This window comes from Solanum lycopersicum, chromosome 10, assembly GCF_036512215.1.
Source record: "Solanum lycopersicum chromosome 10, SLM_r2.1".
Lineage (NCBI taxonomy): Eukaryota > Viridiplantae > Streptophyta > Magnoliopsida > Solanales > Solanaceae > Solanum > Solanum lycopersicum.
This window is the reverse complement of record NC_090809.1, coordinates 11,263,625-11,281,301: the sequence shown is the minus strand read 5'-3', so window position 1 is coordinate 11,281,301 and position 17,677 is coordinate 11,263,625. Positions and strand designations below refer to the sequence as shown.

Genomic DNA, 17,677 nt, shown 5'->3' with positions numbered 1-17,677 from the left:
AGAAACTAGTTGTGTGTATGTGCTAGTGTCTCTTTGCATATTTTATGAGTTGTTTGGAGTCTATTATATTAAGGTATGGTAACCCTTGATCCTTAATTAATCTTTCATCTAAAATGTTATTTCAAAGGCTTTCCCAATGTGATTCTAAGGTAAAGATTGTCATCATTCAATCTAGCCATGGGTTCATTGTCAAACTGATTTCAAAATCATTATAATGATGGATTTATGATGAATAAATACTTTTATGATGATTTTCAATCCAATTCTATAAAAAAACCAATGATCTCCTTAATCTCTCATTTTATGATATGATGTGGGTCTTGTAATCTTGATTTCATGTTAATTGAATTGTGATTAGATTGTAATGCATTGTTTATTTCTATTGCTATCTATATCAATTTGTTATGCATTATTGGGAAATTATCAATGATGATGATATCTTGGAGAATTGTAAGTTGACCTAAATTCCTTATTGTAATCCTAGAGTTGACATTGTGTTGTATGGTCCATTTATAGTGGCGGTGTTTATATTCTTGTCCATCTTTATATATTGTGATCATGGCCTTGGAGGAAATTGATGTATTCTGAAGAATGGTATGATGATCACACATATGAAGTTATCTGCATATCTTCCACTCTAGTTCATGATTTAGGGTGTTATTGGTAATGTTATGAACATGTGAATGATTATGTTGGGGTTAGGAATGGTCTACATGTTTGGTTGTGATAACTGCCATTCTATAATGACCCCTTCCTATGTAACCCTATATGAATGTGTGGTCTTATACATGTTAGGAGTCTTCTATTCAAATGTTGGATGTGCTCTTCTCTCCTATGGTGTGATGTGAGTGTATAATGGAAGTCCCTAATACTCTATATGAGGGTAGTCTATAACTTGAGGGATCTGAACATGTGTTGTTATCCGATAAAGGGTGGTGTCCTAAGTAACTAGATTCTTGCTCTTACATGATCATGATGACCAATATGTACACACACATCTCATGCATGACTACAAATTTAATATGTTCATGATGTCAAATGAATTAATGAAAGTAAAAGGATGCATTTTAACTAGGATGACCTGAGAGGTGTACTTGTGTAGGTAAGTTTATGTGATTTTACCTATGCATTGCACATGTATACCTTGATATAGTTCCTATGGTAGTTTCTTTATGTACATGAGTTATGAATGTATGGTTGAACTATGAACATGATGTATATGAGATGATGACAAGTATATGATTATGATGGATTGGAAGTAATACTTTTATGCATCTTAATACTATGTTATGATGTAATGCATGTGACTAATCAAGTATGATCATGTGGTGTCTAAATGTGTTTATATGAAATGTTTTCTCATATATGTACACCTACACACATAAATGTATTAATGAAGCATGTTATGATAATCTAGTAAAATAGTGTCTCTTGAAAGGTGTTACTCAGTTGTACTCTAAACTAGATTATACTATAAATCTGTTATGTTTATGTGAAAGGGTATTCTCACATATGTTTTGATGAAAGGACATTCTCATCATTGACTTATGAGTTATGTTTATGCATATGACGGGTTAATCTCCTAAATCATATTTTATGAGGAAATGCGAATAAAGACTTGAAGGCTTTTCAAAAAGGGAAAGTTAGATTAGAGCCCAGTAAACTTTACAATGAGAGGTGTCCCTTACAAAAAGGAAACTAGGTTCACTAATGTGGTGTCCCTTAATAAAATGGAAGATAGGTTCACTAACGTTCTTATAAGGTGGAAACTACAATGCTATTTAGCATAAAGAGGGATTCTAGTAACAACCTCCTTGTTCTTTAACTTTGTTGCCCCTATTGGAACCTTAGCAAGTGGGTCCACCTAGATGCTATATGAATATTAATGTTACCTTGGCAAGTAAGATTCTCTCCTTTCAGTGTGAGGGGATAACACCAGATTCCATGTTTAGGTCACATGGTATAATGTCGGTTAAAGTGAAGTTATCTTAATGTAAAATGAACAATGGAAGTAGGATGATAAACCCTAACTAGGACTACCAAGGGATGTTTCTAATTGTAGGTTAGGAAATGAAACTTTACCTTTATATTTCACAAGTAGCTCTTGAAGGAAACTCTATAATGGAGTTCTATATGTATATCTATATGTATATGTCTCTTATGCATGACATTATAGTATTGACCTACTTGTATGATGATATGTATGATGTTGGTCTTATTGATTATATGATAAAGGTCTTGCTTAATATGCATGCTACTGGCTTTACTTGTTAAGTTGAGATTTGAACTCTCTCTATATGCAATGTTGTCTATTACTTCATTATGATGATATTGTTAGTATTGACTTGCATGTTGTCTTGAGTTGTGATTAAAGACTAAAATAGGTTATGACTATGATGTAATGAAAGAAGAAGTCCTTATGTGATGATCTATGAAATATGTGGGTCTTATGTCTAAGATCTCTTGATATTTTATGTCTTAACGTATGCATGTTATTAAAATGATGAAGGTAGTACGAATGTTAACCTAGGTTACTTTAAGGTGATTCTTTATTGTTGACGGAGGAAAGGAATACTATTCATGTATTGTACCAAGTATTACTTATGGATTACCTCAGGTAAGTTAGTTAAGATAAAACAAAAGTAATGGTATGAAGATGATCAATGTGCCTTAAATGTAATATGTGGATTATGTGATGTTATGAATGGTATTCGTGTCTATATGAAATATGTGAACTGTATTGTGCTTATTGTATCAATGTTCAGGAAGTTTTACACAAAGACATGATGCATGTTTTCTAACTAAATGTCCTCTTTAAATGAATGTTTTTGTATGGTTATCATACTTAGTGCGTTCTTATTCTAATACCATTCTTCTTCATATTTTACACAAAGTATAGGTGATGATAGCTAGAGGATGTTTCTTAAAGTGATGAGCTTGGATAGATGCATCCCAAGTTCAAAAGCGGTCCTTAATATTCAAGAATTTCCATGTCAAGAAGTTATTCAAAGTTTGTGCAATAGTCTAGATTATATTTTTATGTTGTTAAGGGTATTGTCCTAACCTATTATATTGTTGTCAAGTTTAGGATGGCAAAAGATACTTAGAGTCTAACTATGTACTTATGATTTTATATATATGAAGTGATGTTCTAGCATTATGTTATGCTATGAAAAGTTTTAAATTTTCCGCTAAATTTCTATGATGATGCAATGAATGGTGTCTATGGGCTTGTATAAGACCTACAAGAAATTAAGTACTCCATGTAACTTCTAGGGGGTGCTCCACAGTCTTGACACATGGGCTCAACTTGAGAGAGTAAATCCTAAACCTAATCTAATAAGGTGTGGGCTGCTTTTATTTTTGCATGATTGTCGATGTTTGAGAAAAGTCACTTCATTTGGGTAAATATTTCAAAATAAAACTACCTTCTTACAACTTAGCCTATTCATTAATATCTAACTATGTACTAATAGTTGCAGTTACCCGTATGTCTATATTTTTCTATAATGAATCACAGTTCAAGAATTCGTCTCTTTATTGTTAATTCTTATTGTTTGTGACAGTTGTTTGTAGTTGATAATCAAAACAAAACCCCCATTTCACACTCGTGTCACCCCTCCATTTGAATGATGTTTTTATTGGATAATTTTTATTTTTATGACTGATTTGACCACATCTATACTTTCCAATTTAATATGAAACAGATATCACTCACCATAAGATTTGATATAAATTCATTCAGTTGAGATCTATACCTATTTACGATGTTGAGCACCTAGAATTGGATGAGGTGTGCTTGAAATGTTAAATCAAAATAGCGTCGTTGTCGGGGAGTGGTGTTATTTGAAATTCTTTTGGTGAAGTTGAGTTACATTCTTGTTAGTCATAGTTAAATTTATTTACTTTTAGTTTTAGTTTTTTTGTTGCTATTATATTAGAGGAAATGAGTATATATGGTAGCAATAGTAACCAAGTGAACCAACCTCCTTCAAAACTATGATTCTTTGGGATAACATCCTAGTCAAGCACCCAGAGAGTGAGAAAATCCATGAGTTGTGACTGAGATTTTAGACACTATTGATGAAGTTCCAAACTCATGGAATAACATATAAGATGCTACTTGACTTTTTCTGTAGAGGGCTTGGTCATAAGAAAAGAAGAGTGACTGACCAACTTTCTTTGGATTGTCTAATATGACAACCTCATGCAATAGTATCCCAACTCCTCGATCGCATGACAATATCAAACAAGAAGAAAGAAAGGTACCAGAATTTGGAAAATATGTTGACCTCGCTGGATCTCTTGGCCAAAAATATCATAAAATTTGAAGTAATGTACAAAAAGAAAGATAGGTATGTTCCTCCTCATGAGAGGTGAAAGACTAAGGATTACGAGGATGGAAAGATAGAATAGATACTCTCACTCATTCTCCAAAAAGTCAAAAACATGACATAGTGTTGAAAGAGATTAAAGTGAATGTCTCAATGGTAAATCAAATGACTACTTCTTATTCCATATCTATTAAGCTATTGGAGACCCAAAATGGGTCATATGTTGTCTCATATCTACTCGAGAGAATAAGGAGGGTTTCCATTGGCACTATGGCAAACCCCAAGAATGAATCTTAAGTTGGTACTTGCGTCATGTCGCAATGTTAACGAAGGCACTTCATGGGAGGCAACCATGTTTTTAATTGATTTTTATTTAGTTTCAAATAATGGGCGTTTATTGTGAAGATCGAAGTGTGGAATGTGTTTGAAAAGTGTAGGTTGGCGAGCCAAGAGTCCAGTCATCGACTCACTGAAGAGGTAGGCGAGTCCAATTTGTACCACGATTGGACTAAAAAATATCAAGTTGAAGTTTATGAAACTTGGTGAGCTCAAGGACGAGTCAGCGAGCCCGACTTTGTCAGCTGTTTTGACCCCCTAATTAACAGGAGGTCGTATAAAACTTGATGATGTAAGTAACACTCAATATATTTCCATATGGTTTGACGAGGATGACTAAGTTCGCCGGAGGGCAGCAAACTAAATGGTTTCAAGAGACCAGCGGTTCGAAATTTCAAACTTTTTCATATTCCCTCTATTCAACCTCATACAATCACACCCACATATCACATTCTCCACTATTTTTTATGTTGTACTTGTTTTACTTTTGATTTTGTGTTCGGAGTAGGATTTCATTGACACCTAACTTTATAACTTTGTATTTTGCTTAATGGCTAGTTTTCCAAACCCAAAACATTAAAATAGCAGTTGTATTCGAATGCATCTATATAAATTTTGTTGATGTGTGTTGGGTCTCATTTGAAATCATTATTTTATTCTAGTTTGCCTATGTTATTTTTGAAATCATGCCTAAATTTCTTAGGGATAATTTGGTATGAGGGATAAGCATTAATAGTCCTAGGAATAAAAAATAATCATGGGATAAAATTTACATGTATTGTTTGGTTTACATGTTTGGGACAATTTATGCCATCACCTACAACATAGTTATGGGATAAGTTATCACATGATAACTATTCCCAAGCTAATTGGGATAAATAGTTACCAACAAAATGACCCCTTATATTATTAATTTCTCGAGATTCGTGCTTTAAAATGATCATAACTTGTTGGGTTGTGTTGCACTGTTGTTGGGTCGATTTGGGTGTAGTCTGAGTAATACCAATTTTTATAAATGTACTTTTCCCAAGGATGGAGTGTTTAACGTCATTCTTAAAGGCAAAATTCGTCAAATGACCAATTTTGGCTTAATTGGGGGAAGTCTGAGTACCCGGTGGCATGGGTCTAATGGTTCTGCGCTTAATTGTATATGTGTGTCGTTTGATTTTATTTTTGGGGGAAGAGGGATTGATTCTGGGAAATGGTTTCAAATTTGGCATGTTTCGCAATTCGGCGAGGTGTATTGAGCACGCCAAACAACTCAGTGGTTCACCAATATCCCCATTTATCGCCCTTAATTTCATGTTTTAGTCGAGTTTGAGTCTATAATTTTCATCGAGAAGCCTGGGCTCGCCGAGTGAATTCGGCGACTCACGCAAAGTATACCTTAGTCGACTTTTTTGCTCCCTTAACCCCTAAAACATGCTGTAACTTTTACTAGACTCATCTGAGATTGTGGAATGGTGTCAACGATACATCAAGTGGCCCTGCATATCACCAAATTAATATTTTTTTCTAGGAATTTTTCAACCCAGTCCTTTTGACGAGCTCGATCTTGCTTGCCTAAGTGACTCACTATTCAATGAGTCTTTTGGCAACCTATATTACTCACTTTTATTGTTTTTATCTAACTATTCCGATGGTTTTACAGATATGAATAGACCGAAAGTAGAAAGACGAGACATTCTACCCCATAAGAGGGCAAATAGAATCACTATCAACAAGGTTTCAACTGCATCCAAAGCAATGACCGTCATGAGAGATTAGCTTAGACAGTGTAGGAGTGTACCTTACCCAGCTCACCACTTTAGAAAGCGAGAATGATAACCAAGAGCCCGAGATTGACATTTCTGAGGCTGAGGATGATGTGCTAGTTCTATCCCAAAAGATGATATGCTCTCCAAAAGGTTGAATGATCTATTTAGGATTTGGATACCACATACAACTCCTCCTCCTGTCCCAGATAAAATTGTTGTCCCAACACCATCTGCACAGGTTCCTCCTTCCTGGCCTATGAATAGACTTAAGGGCGAGGGATTGAAGACCATCATTGAGGAGAAAATATTGTCCATACACGGTGTGGTAGACAAATCAAAAAATCTAGAGCACATTAATGTCCCACAAAATTTATAAATTTACTAAACCTCGTGGCCCTTACATCCTTATTGGGTTCAGGAGTTTTACAACATCTTTGGAGCTCTAATGCCCCAGGTAAAGAGGAAGGTTGCAACCTTTAAATGGACAACTATGTTTTTGTCAGGGGAATGAAGGTGAAGGATGACAGTAGTGACATAAATGTTGTGTTGGAATGCACTGCCAAAATTGCAAATGACTACCAATACATCATAAAGAATAAGTCATTTGAGATATGAAAGAAAGGTTGGATCCTATTTCATTTGATGGTAATTCTAGGTGGGCCGAGGCTGGAGTCAAAATTTAAAAGAAAGACCTGAATGTGGCAGAGAGGCACTGGTTGGGCTTCATCAATAATTCTATTATGCTGTGTCAAAATGAGTCTTCCTCCACCACATAAAGACGAATTGTCTTTGTTCGATTATTGTAGGGAAGCACATAAATTTAGTCATAATTGTTGCATATAAGATGAACATGAGGGTGAAGCAGCGCCAAACATCCCTCCCCTTTCTGATGTTGATCACCAAGTTGTGCAAATGCGCCCTAGTGCCTTGTGATGAAAAGAAGGATGTAAAAGTTATTCCCATCTCTTATACTGACATCCGACGGATCGAGTCTAAGCATTTAAAGGATGAGGCCAAGAAAAAGAAGACAACCTCGGGGATTCTTCCCCAACTATGGACATTTAGACTCTACTTACAAAGAGAGGATAGACTACTCCGGCCACTGGCCCTTCAAGTATATCTATTATTTCCCCTTTCATGACATTGAGTTCACTACCGCTCCATTTCCCCATAGGTCTGGATCTAATTCTATTGCTTTAAGACTTGCACTCACCTAGGCCGTGATACTACGAATGGGGTAGCTATCCCATTTTGCTAATAAGAGTTCCTCAAGACTAGATGCTACATTCCGTGGGAGAATTAAGAGATGCATCACTACTGTTGTAACACCTTTTAGTGTATCTATTGATGCCCTCACGATAAGGATATAGGTTTGAGAAAGGCAAGGGATTCACTCATAAGGTGACAACCCTAAAGGCTTATATTGTCAAGTTGAGAAAATATGTGAACTAGCTTAAGACCACGGATATATTGATTATTTTTGTGACATCGAAATCCCCAACATGCCACCTGATGTGGATTTTCCGCTAACTAGCACCGAAGATGAGTTTCAAGCTGAGGAGGTGGCTGCTGCTGAGTCTGAGGCAGAAACGGATAAGGAAAAACCTAGTATCCAAAAGGAGACCACCTATGAGAGCCTTACCGAGGTGGATGAGTCTATGGTGGATTCAGCCGTGCAGATTTCATTGGAAGACTCACACATGGAAGATTAGGTGAAGCTAGTGCTGATGTGACTCTGAACATTAATGCCCTTACAGATTGAGCGACTGTGTAGACATTATTTTTCGTTATCTCCCTCTTTATCATTTTAATTGAATTTTGAGTACTTTTGTTGCGTTTGAGGATAACTTCTTTTTATATATGTTAGGGGTTATGTATCTCTATACCTACCTCTTGTGTATATATTGGTTTTGTGTTTAAACCCTATTTTGAACTATCCTATGGATGTTTGAGCTTATGTCTCCTTGTTATAAAATGAAAATGGGACCCTTCTAAAAAATATTGCCACCTCTTGTTTTATCTTAATGCGTCTATTTTTGTGCAAATTTGAGTATCATTTATGATAAATACCAATGACTTAAATAGTGATCTTAATTGATCAAAATGAATGCGCGGCTACAATGAGGAAAAATGAAGTTGCATAGACACTATGTGGATTTTTTGCATCTCATTATTACTAATCAGTTGTCGAATATAGTCTCTTGTGATGAGCATTGCACTTGTTTGATATTGCTGCCAATTCTTTGCGTGAAGAGATTTTTGTGAACCTTGTGTGATGACACCTAAAATTCGCGCCTTTGGTCTAGTTGACTTAGTGATGCAAGCTTTTGAAATGATCTTAGGCAACAATTTTGAAGAGTTAAATAATTTTATAGTAAACCTCTTTTTGTGTCCAACCTTGTGAGATGTGTGTACATTGTTTGAACCCCTTTGAGCTTTACCCTTTTCTTGGAAGAAACTTGAGCAGTTGTGACCCCTCTTTATCCATTCACACATCATTTTCATGAAGTGTGGTTTGTTTGAATAACCAACTTAGGCCAAAAGCCTTTTTTCGGTTGTGGTGAAAAGAGAAGGTAAATCAAGAAGTGTGAAAATTCCCCTTTGAGCAAATGGTCTTGAAAAAGATGGAATGCCTCCATACAAAAAAAGAAATTAGAAACAAAAAAAAAAGAAAAATAATGATAAAGTTGTGAAATTTTCAAAGAGATAGGGTGTCCAATATTCTATTGGAAGTTGAATAATGGGGTGAATTTTCAGCATGAGTAGAAATGTTGAAGAAAATGAAGAAAAGTAATGTTCATACTAAATTTCATTAGGATAGTAGCCATTGAGACTAAATGCCATACCTTCACACTCAGCCCTGTTACGAGCATTGAAAATACCTTTTTCACCTTTGGTGAGTTGAAACAAATGTTTATTGCAAAATAAGAGCAAACCTATGAGAGAAGTCATGCATGTGTTCATCATTGTTAGTATGAAAGTTGTATGTGATTCAAGAATTATAAATTTTTGAAGAATTGTGTGTGAATATTGAATCATCATTTTTGTAAGGTCATTGAGTACTTTATTGAGCGTGAACTTGCATTTGAAGCAAGTATTGTGAACTTCAGTGTCTTTGATCTTGGTAAGTCACAATTTGACTCTTTGAGTGCACTATTGATCCTTGCATGAGTAAATTGAGTCTTGTTGTGTGCATTAATGATCGAGTCTTTTGTAACACTATTTGAGACATCCATTTTGAACTGTTGAGCTTGAGTTTTACTTGATGACAACCAAAACTTCATGTTGGAGGTGTTGATGAGTCCTGTATTTAGGCTCATTTAGGGTTTTATTTATATAGATTTAGTGTCGTCAAATGATTATTTTGTGCTAATAATTGATATCAAATCCTTTATTTTCAGTAGTATGGATTGACGAACAAAGAAAGGACACTTACATGCAAAAAAGAATAAAACAGGTTGAGAAATCATAACTAAAAAAATACAAAAAAAGATGGAAACAAGAGACGCATTCCGTCATTTTTTTGGCCAAAAGAGATGGAGACGTGACACAACTACTTCCGTTGCTTTTTTTATCAAGGCTTTTTTAAAAGAGACCGACTGCGTCACATTTTCATTTTGTTAAGTTTATTTGAAGAAGTGATCGACTCGGTCTATAAATTTTAATTTTCATTTTTTCTATCGCCAAATTGCGACACAGTCCGTCACTTTTTGGAAAATATTTTGAAAATTCCAAAAAAAGACTCACAAAAGGCCATCGTCCGTTGCTTTAATGGAATATTATTTTTGATTAGCTAGAAAAACAAAGTTATTCGTTACTCTTTATGTAATTTTTGTGACGTCTCCGCTGCCCCACCTGAAAATTTAATTCAATTCAAATGTAGAGTTTTCAACCTAATTAAACACACATAATTATAGTAATCTACACATAAAATAAAAAAGAAATTTAAAATAACATTCAAAAGCATCAAAACCAAAATATAAAGACTTATAAAGTCATTCAAAAATAACATAAATTTCATAAATGTCTAAATATCTAATTTAGGGAATACGGGGTTCTACATAATCATTCTCATCACTATTTTCGTTGGTGTCATTGGGAGCTAAAGTAGTAGGTCGACGAGCGAGGTTCATCTATTGTTCTTTGATTTTCTAAATGGTCGTACTCATGCTTTCTTTTTCATCTACTCTTCTCTTCTTCGACTGTGCCAGTGGCTTTGTATGCTTAGCTATTTGATACGACATAGCAAAAATTTGAACACCATCAAGCTCCTTGACTTGACTTGACGATCCAACTCCTTTTAAGCCTAACTAGAGTAGTCTTACATTATTTCGAGAGCCTAGACCATAGACTCTATCCTCGGGTGTGCCCATCCCCACCATTTTTTCTTTCCAAATATTGTGGAAAGTTCAAGTGTCATTTGAAACGAACTGTCTATATTCTCAGTGACGTACTCCTGAAACTTATTCTGTATATAAAATATAAAAATTGACATCAATATATATACATATTATAAGTATATTCAAATTAAACAACATACAAAAGTTCGTTCCTCTCTTTTCTCCACACACACATCGAGATTTGACTCATTTTCTTTCTTCCTAGCACTAGTCTTCCTTAAAACCTCCGGTGCAATGCGAGTACGCCCAAATTTTTTTTTATAAATAAAAAACTATATTTTATTACGATATATTTTATAAAGCTACATTGAAGAAGAACTTCCCGAAGTTAGTAAGGCATAGGGCCATGCCTTACGAAGCGAAGGCACTGTCTGTTTCTTTATCCTAAACAGTACGAACTAGGAGATAAAGTGGCCGTAGAGACATAAAATATATTGAAATAGGGAAGCGGTCATAACCCCTCCGATCGAGTAGTAAAGACAAAGGGAAAGGTTGAACAACACTATGGGTTTCCAGACCTGATTGAGAAAGAGTGTTAATAGTTGTGTGTGTTGTACGGGAAACCAAGTTTTCACTACCATGTTGTCCAACATAAAATAAGGGTCTTTCATTTAAATAACTTCTTTCATTCGTTTGGTTGTCTATTTTCTGCTTTCAACCACATTTCAACCACAATTTTTCTCCAAACGGGAAGCTTTGGATACCCGTTCACTCTCTCTCGATGGTCTGCTATTTAGTTCTTTCGTTGTAGCAGAGCGAATAAGGTGACAATGGAAGGTAGTTGCATGCAACATAAAAGAAAAGAGATTGACATCCAACAACTCCTTGTCCTTTCCATCCAGAGGTGGCGTTGATCCAGCTAACTAGCAACTTCTTTGTCTTTACCCACTTAGTGTACTTAGAATTTGAGGACTTCTTTTCATCGTCTGTGAATTGGTTGGAATGAAGACAGAGACAGAGAAAGCTTCTCGATAGAGGTTATCAAGCTAAATCCATAAAGTTGAAATTCAATTAAAAGCTACTAGCACGATAGTTGTTCCTTTGTCTAAGTCCATTCACTCAAGCCAAAAGGCAAACCGGTGTAACTCCTAAAACCCTTGTTGCTTTAGACGAAGAAGTGCCCTCAGACAGCCAAACAAAATGCATCTTCCATACCATCATGGTACACCAGAAGAAAAAGGGTTACTAAGCCAGATATAATGCCTTATAACACCAAGACAGTAGCAAGTGCGGCTACTGGAACACGATAAGTTGATGGAAAACCCGTGGAATAAAAGTTGTGCCTCTACAAGAAGCCTCACATATAACATATGCGGATTCTAACTACAAATCTTTGGAGTCATGAACTTCTCTACGCCTATACTTTAGAAGTCTCAGTCTAAAATAGAATGATACAAATTTGGAATAAAAACTCATTACATGAGGAAGTCCAAGATGCATTGGGGAATCAAAAAGAACTCACAGTCCAGGTTGGAAACTATTTAAGCGGATCAAGTTGTTCTTTTCTTCCTTTATTACGAGATTCGAAAGCAGAAAGAAGTTGTATCATAAAGGTGAGTTAGGAACCTAGTGACATCCTAAATCCACTTACTTCACTCACCTTGAAAGTTAGGCCCTCCTCAGGCATGCAAAAAATAGAGTATAGAATAAAAGGGGATAGCTTAGCAGGTAGGTACCACAACAGACATGAAGGAAAGCAATTAAAAAAAAGCCCCTATTGTAAGAGGTTGGTGGAAGGTGTGAGATCCAAATCACTCTCTTAGTCTCCTTCTTGTTGGGATGTATAACCTTATTCATTGGAGAGTTATATCCCTCAACCGGAACAAGGAAGGACAGGTTAGGCCCCTTCTATTTCGTTCTTTATTCGTAGTGCACTGGACACACTTAGTGTATCCTTATCTCTTTGATATGGTTACTCTCAAGCACCCCCGCAGTGTTGATTACAAACAAAATTTATCTTGATCTAAGCTTCTTTCTCAGCGTCACCTGATAAGGCAACCACGCCTGAAAGACCGAAAAGAACTGTTTAAAATGCTCTTGCAAGACTTTTTCAAAATAAAGACCGGGCCATGGAATAGACGATATAGGGTAATCATGATATATTGAATGATTTTCGAGTCTTAATCCAAATTAGATTAGTATAGGAATGTTCTATAAGAGGCAAAACCCGGTTGGACGGGGAGACAAAGATAAAAATGGTGGGCGAATCTATCCTTATAGGAGGAGGTACATGAAGACCACACTCATATTGGTCTTGAAATTATATCCAAACTCATCATATCTTCAAGAAGAGAAGGACTCTCTTGGTGCTATCCGGAAGCTCCACATGGGCTGGCCTTGAGGATCCAGATTTCAATATTATCGTGAGTATCAGAGAGCTAACGAGAAGGGATAGGAGGTGTGAATTTAGAAATATTTGGAGGGAAGGCAATGTGAAGATGTGTTGTCTAAGCAAAGCCTCAATCCTTCTCCTGTCTTAACCATCCTACATGACTCCCTACTGCAATCAGACAGTGGAAAAAGAATGATAACTTAGGCACGACGACACCTAGAGTTTTAAAGGTGAGTTACAGCGTAAAGCCTTAAAATTTTCCAAAAAAGGAAGTATACATGTCTCTGACATTGACTGTTTTTCTACATAAACTTGTGGCTTCTTTCGTTAAAGATAGGTGTGAGCTAATTTTCTCGCTAAACCCCTTTCCTTAAAGTCATGTGGATTTCCACTCTTCATTCCTTGCGTACTCAAATTATTCTTGTCCATTCTTTATTTCGTGGAAGTCTCGCCTATCAAGGATGTATGCCAATTATAGTTTATCCCTATGGGGAGGACCTCAGCTCAGTACCCATAAAAGTAAAATCTACCTCTATTTATCTCTACTTCCTTTCTTATACATATACCAGGAACTCAAGCCTACCTCTTATGGTTGAATTTCTGATGAACCTGGTATTCCGGTCTTGAGCCTAAATTTACCGCACAGGGAAAGATCTCAATAGGAGTAGGGTCGGGGCCAAGCTCCACTACAAGGTCGGGAGAAGAAATAGGTGGGAAGAACTTGGTATGGTTCAAGGCACACTTAGCCTATCCTTATCTCTTTGACATGGATATCTCAAGCACCCCTGTAGTGTTGAGGACAAAACAACTCCGTCTTGCTCTTAGCTGATTTCTCCACGTCACCTAATATGGCAAGCGGACCAGAAAGACAGGAAATAATTGTTTAAAAGTATCCTACAATACTTTTTTAAAAATAAAGACTAGGCAATGGACTTGATAATATAGGGTAATCGTGATATATTGAGAGATTTTGAAATCATTAAGAGGCGGACCACGGTAGGAAGGGCATACGAAGATAAAGATGGTGGGCACATACAGACCTATAGGTGGAGGTACAAGAAGACCACACCCATATCTGTTTTGAATATATATCCCACACTCATTAGCTCTTAACGAAGAGAAGGACTTTCTAGGTTATATTTAGAAGTTGCACAATGGATTTTCCTGAGGATCCACAACTCAATATTATCCTAAGAACCAGAAAGATAATGAGAAGGTATTGGAGGTGTGAATAGAGACATATTTTGAGGGAAGTCAATGTAAAAATTTGTTGGCTAAGGAAAGTATCGCTCATGCTCTTGGCTTAACCATCCTACGTGACTCCCTAGTGCAATCAGATAATGGAAAAATAATGATCACTTAGACACAACAACACCTAGAGTTGTGAAGGTGAGTTAGAGCATAAAACCTTGAAATGTTCAAAAAAAGTAAGTATACATGTCTCTGACACTGTTTGTTCTTTCTACCTAAACTTGCGGCTTCTTTTATCAAAGATATATGTGAGCCAATTTCCTCGCTAAACCCCTTTCCTTACAGTCATGTGACTTTTCTTTCCTTAGTCCTTGCGTACTAAGATTATTCTTATCCGTGCTTTCTTTTGTGGAAGTCTCACCTTTCAATGAAGTATGGCAAAGATAGTTTATCCCAACGGGAAGGAACTCAGCTCAGTACGCATAGAACTAGAGTCTACCTCTATTTAGCTCTACTAGATTTCTTATACCTATACAAGGAACCCGACCCTATCTCTTCTGGTTAAAGTTTCGATGAACTGCGTATTCCCCTCCTGAGACCAAATTTACTCGCATAGGGAAAAATCTCAATACGCCTAGGGGGGAGGGACGCTCCACTACACGGCCATGGCAAGAAATAGGTGTGGGGAAGAGTCTGCAACAAAATCAATTTAATAGACAGAGAAGCCTGGTAAGCCTATTGATTCAAGAAAGTCTTACTAGTTCAGGCGCCACCTGCTAAACTTCTAAAAGTAGGTGGTTTTAAGTACAGAGCGCAAATTTGGTTACAGAGTGAGGGTATCCAACAAATAGGTTCGCAAACTGGTGAATCAATAGGATTTTCTCCTGCCTTCGCTTTCAAGAGGAATTTTATCATCCATGATGAATATATCATATAATAAGAAAAGGCTTACTCTTCATACTAATCTTTCTCAATTTTTGAACGAAAAGGCTTGGTTTAAGGTAAACTTTTTTGTAATTCGCAATTTGTTATGAAATAAAGGCAGGGTAGAAAGTCTTGCTTAGTTATTTCTCCGTCTAAGTAATATAAGGAGGGTTGAAGTTTATAACTAGTCAAAAAAGTGATAAGATAATCATGCTACTTCAGTGGTATGCTTAACACATGCAAGTTGATCAATTCACTCTTTAGAAATAGGCTAAGAAAGTCATCGGTTCGAACCCGAGGAACTTTTTTTCCGGTATGTTGCTCCTCCGACAAGGAGCAAGAGAATAAATTTTGACCTATTATGTCACATATTTTCTTTAGAGGTGTTCTCTCTCTTATTGCAACCTTTATGGGGAATTGCTCTTTAAGAGTAATGACAATTTTAATAACTGGTAAGTGTCTCATGCTGTTCCTTTTAGTGATAAGGGGTTGATCCTTATTTTTAGATTTTTTTGTTTTCATTCAAAGAGAATACCGGTTTATTATTACATTTATTTTGATTCTTATTTTATTTGGTATCTCTTTATTTATATTTTTTTCTAAGGAACTAGTTGCTATCCTATGTAGGGATTTTGTGTTCTCAGCTTCTCTCTGGGATTTTGGCTTTTAGTGTGGGGATATCAATTCCTTTTCCGGGCCCTTCCGAGCAAGCAAGAGGGGCAGAGTTTGAAGAGGATCATTTTGGGATTGATGTACTCTTGTAATAATGGAACAAATCTATGGAAACGGGAAGGTTAGTGGATCAGCCAAAGCCAGAACCAAGAAATTTGCCCCCTGCTACTCAAGAAGCTCCTCGGGGAAAGGAAGTCCCTATGAGTGATCCCCTATCCATATACATTGGATAAAGTGATTGGGGGGATTTCGTTGAGTCTGTCCAATAGAGGCTCCTAGCCAAATACTCATATACTCCCCCTATCGGGATAATGTACCGGGTCGAAATATATATAAAAGACCTATTACAGGTGAAGTTCAAGATTCTAAGGATCATGGTGGTCCTTGATCTAACGAGGGATTGGCTAGGATGCGGAGCTTGGGCCCTCGAGAATTCTTGTACCACCACGGGAGAGCATCCCTTGATAAACTCCATACCCATATTTTGGATCTCGAATTGAGGGGAGTCAATTCTGAGTCCCCTCTCAATTAAAACGGACCCCTGCGTAGGGGTTTGGACGAACACTCTACCACATAATGGAGTTGATAGCTAGTACTTAAAAATGGAGATCGTGTACAACAACAATCGCATTTGATATCGATTCATCCACACTTCCATTCCTTGTAGAGGAATGCTAACAGCATGCTTGGCTGGGAGATGTATGAGCGGTAACGTCCACATACGGCTCCATGAGAAGGGCGGTGGACAGAATTGTCCTTATTGTACCTCACTCTTGTGTTCAATGGAGCCTACTCTTTATTGTTTGGGAGAGTATTCCAATATGATCTTAATGAATTGCGGGGCTTCGCATATGACAATCTATGGGCTTCTCTGTTATGAAACCTGCACCCCGACCTTTTTGTGCAATAAAACCCTTTGGCCAAAGACTAGTGGTAGGTGTATCACAACCCGAGACCACACCCTAGAAGTAAGGGCACAATCTTGGATTGCGACCGGCATACTCGACCTCTCAGAGGTCTCATACAATCCCTTCATATCATTCATCGCATATGCATAAATAAAAAGTAGTGCGAAATTAAAACTTTTCGTAAAACAATATCATAGTCTTATAAATACTTTCATATAAAAGTAATAGGAAATACTAAGTCTCAATCTCATCATCTTAAAAAACAAGAGTACTTGGGACACGGCCCATACGAAATAGAAAACATAGTATTATTAAGTCTATTACAATACTTCAATAAGAAACATAAAAGACATATATGACCTCAAGTCAAGTGAGGACATACTTCAAACTTCTCTTGAACGATCTTCTAGTCCAAGTATTCTTCCCGAAGCTTTTCACCTACCAATAACTATATAGATAGATAAAAGTATGGAATTATTACAACCACATGTACTAAGTATGGCTTATGTATAAAATCATGAAAATGGAAATTTATTGGAAATATGCATCTTTTTATTTAAACATCATAATATCATCATAAGAACAACATTTAAAAACTTAGAATCACATAAGAAAATATTTAAAACAAATATCACAAATTAAGGAGACACTTTCCAGTGAACTTACTTCACTGTACAGTGAATTACTTACTGCTACATTGGAGTTACCCTACTTCCTTTTTAACACATTCTAACATGTAGTCTTCTCACTAAACCTATCCTAAGCTTTACTTAAGTCACAAAAAGAGAGACCGCCCATACACACTCTCTAAATGTGCTTAAAC

General features: G+C 36.4%; 1 pseudogene; it reads right to left on the bottom strand.

Moving 5' to 3' along the window:
- Positions 1–10,467: 10,467 nt before the first annotated feature.
- LOC138338707 (uncharacterized) overlaps positions 10,468–17,677 on the bottom strand; it is a 57,023-nt pseudogene continuing 49,813 nt past the window's right edge.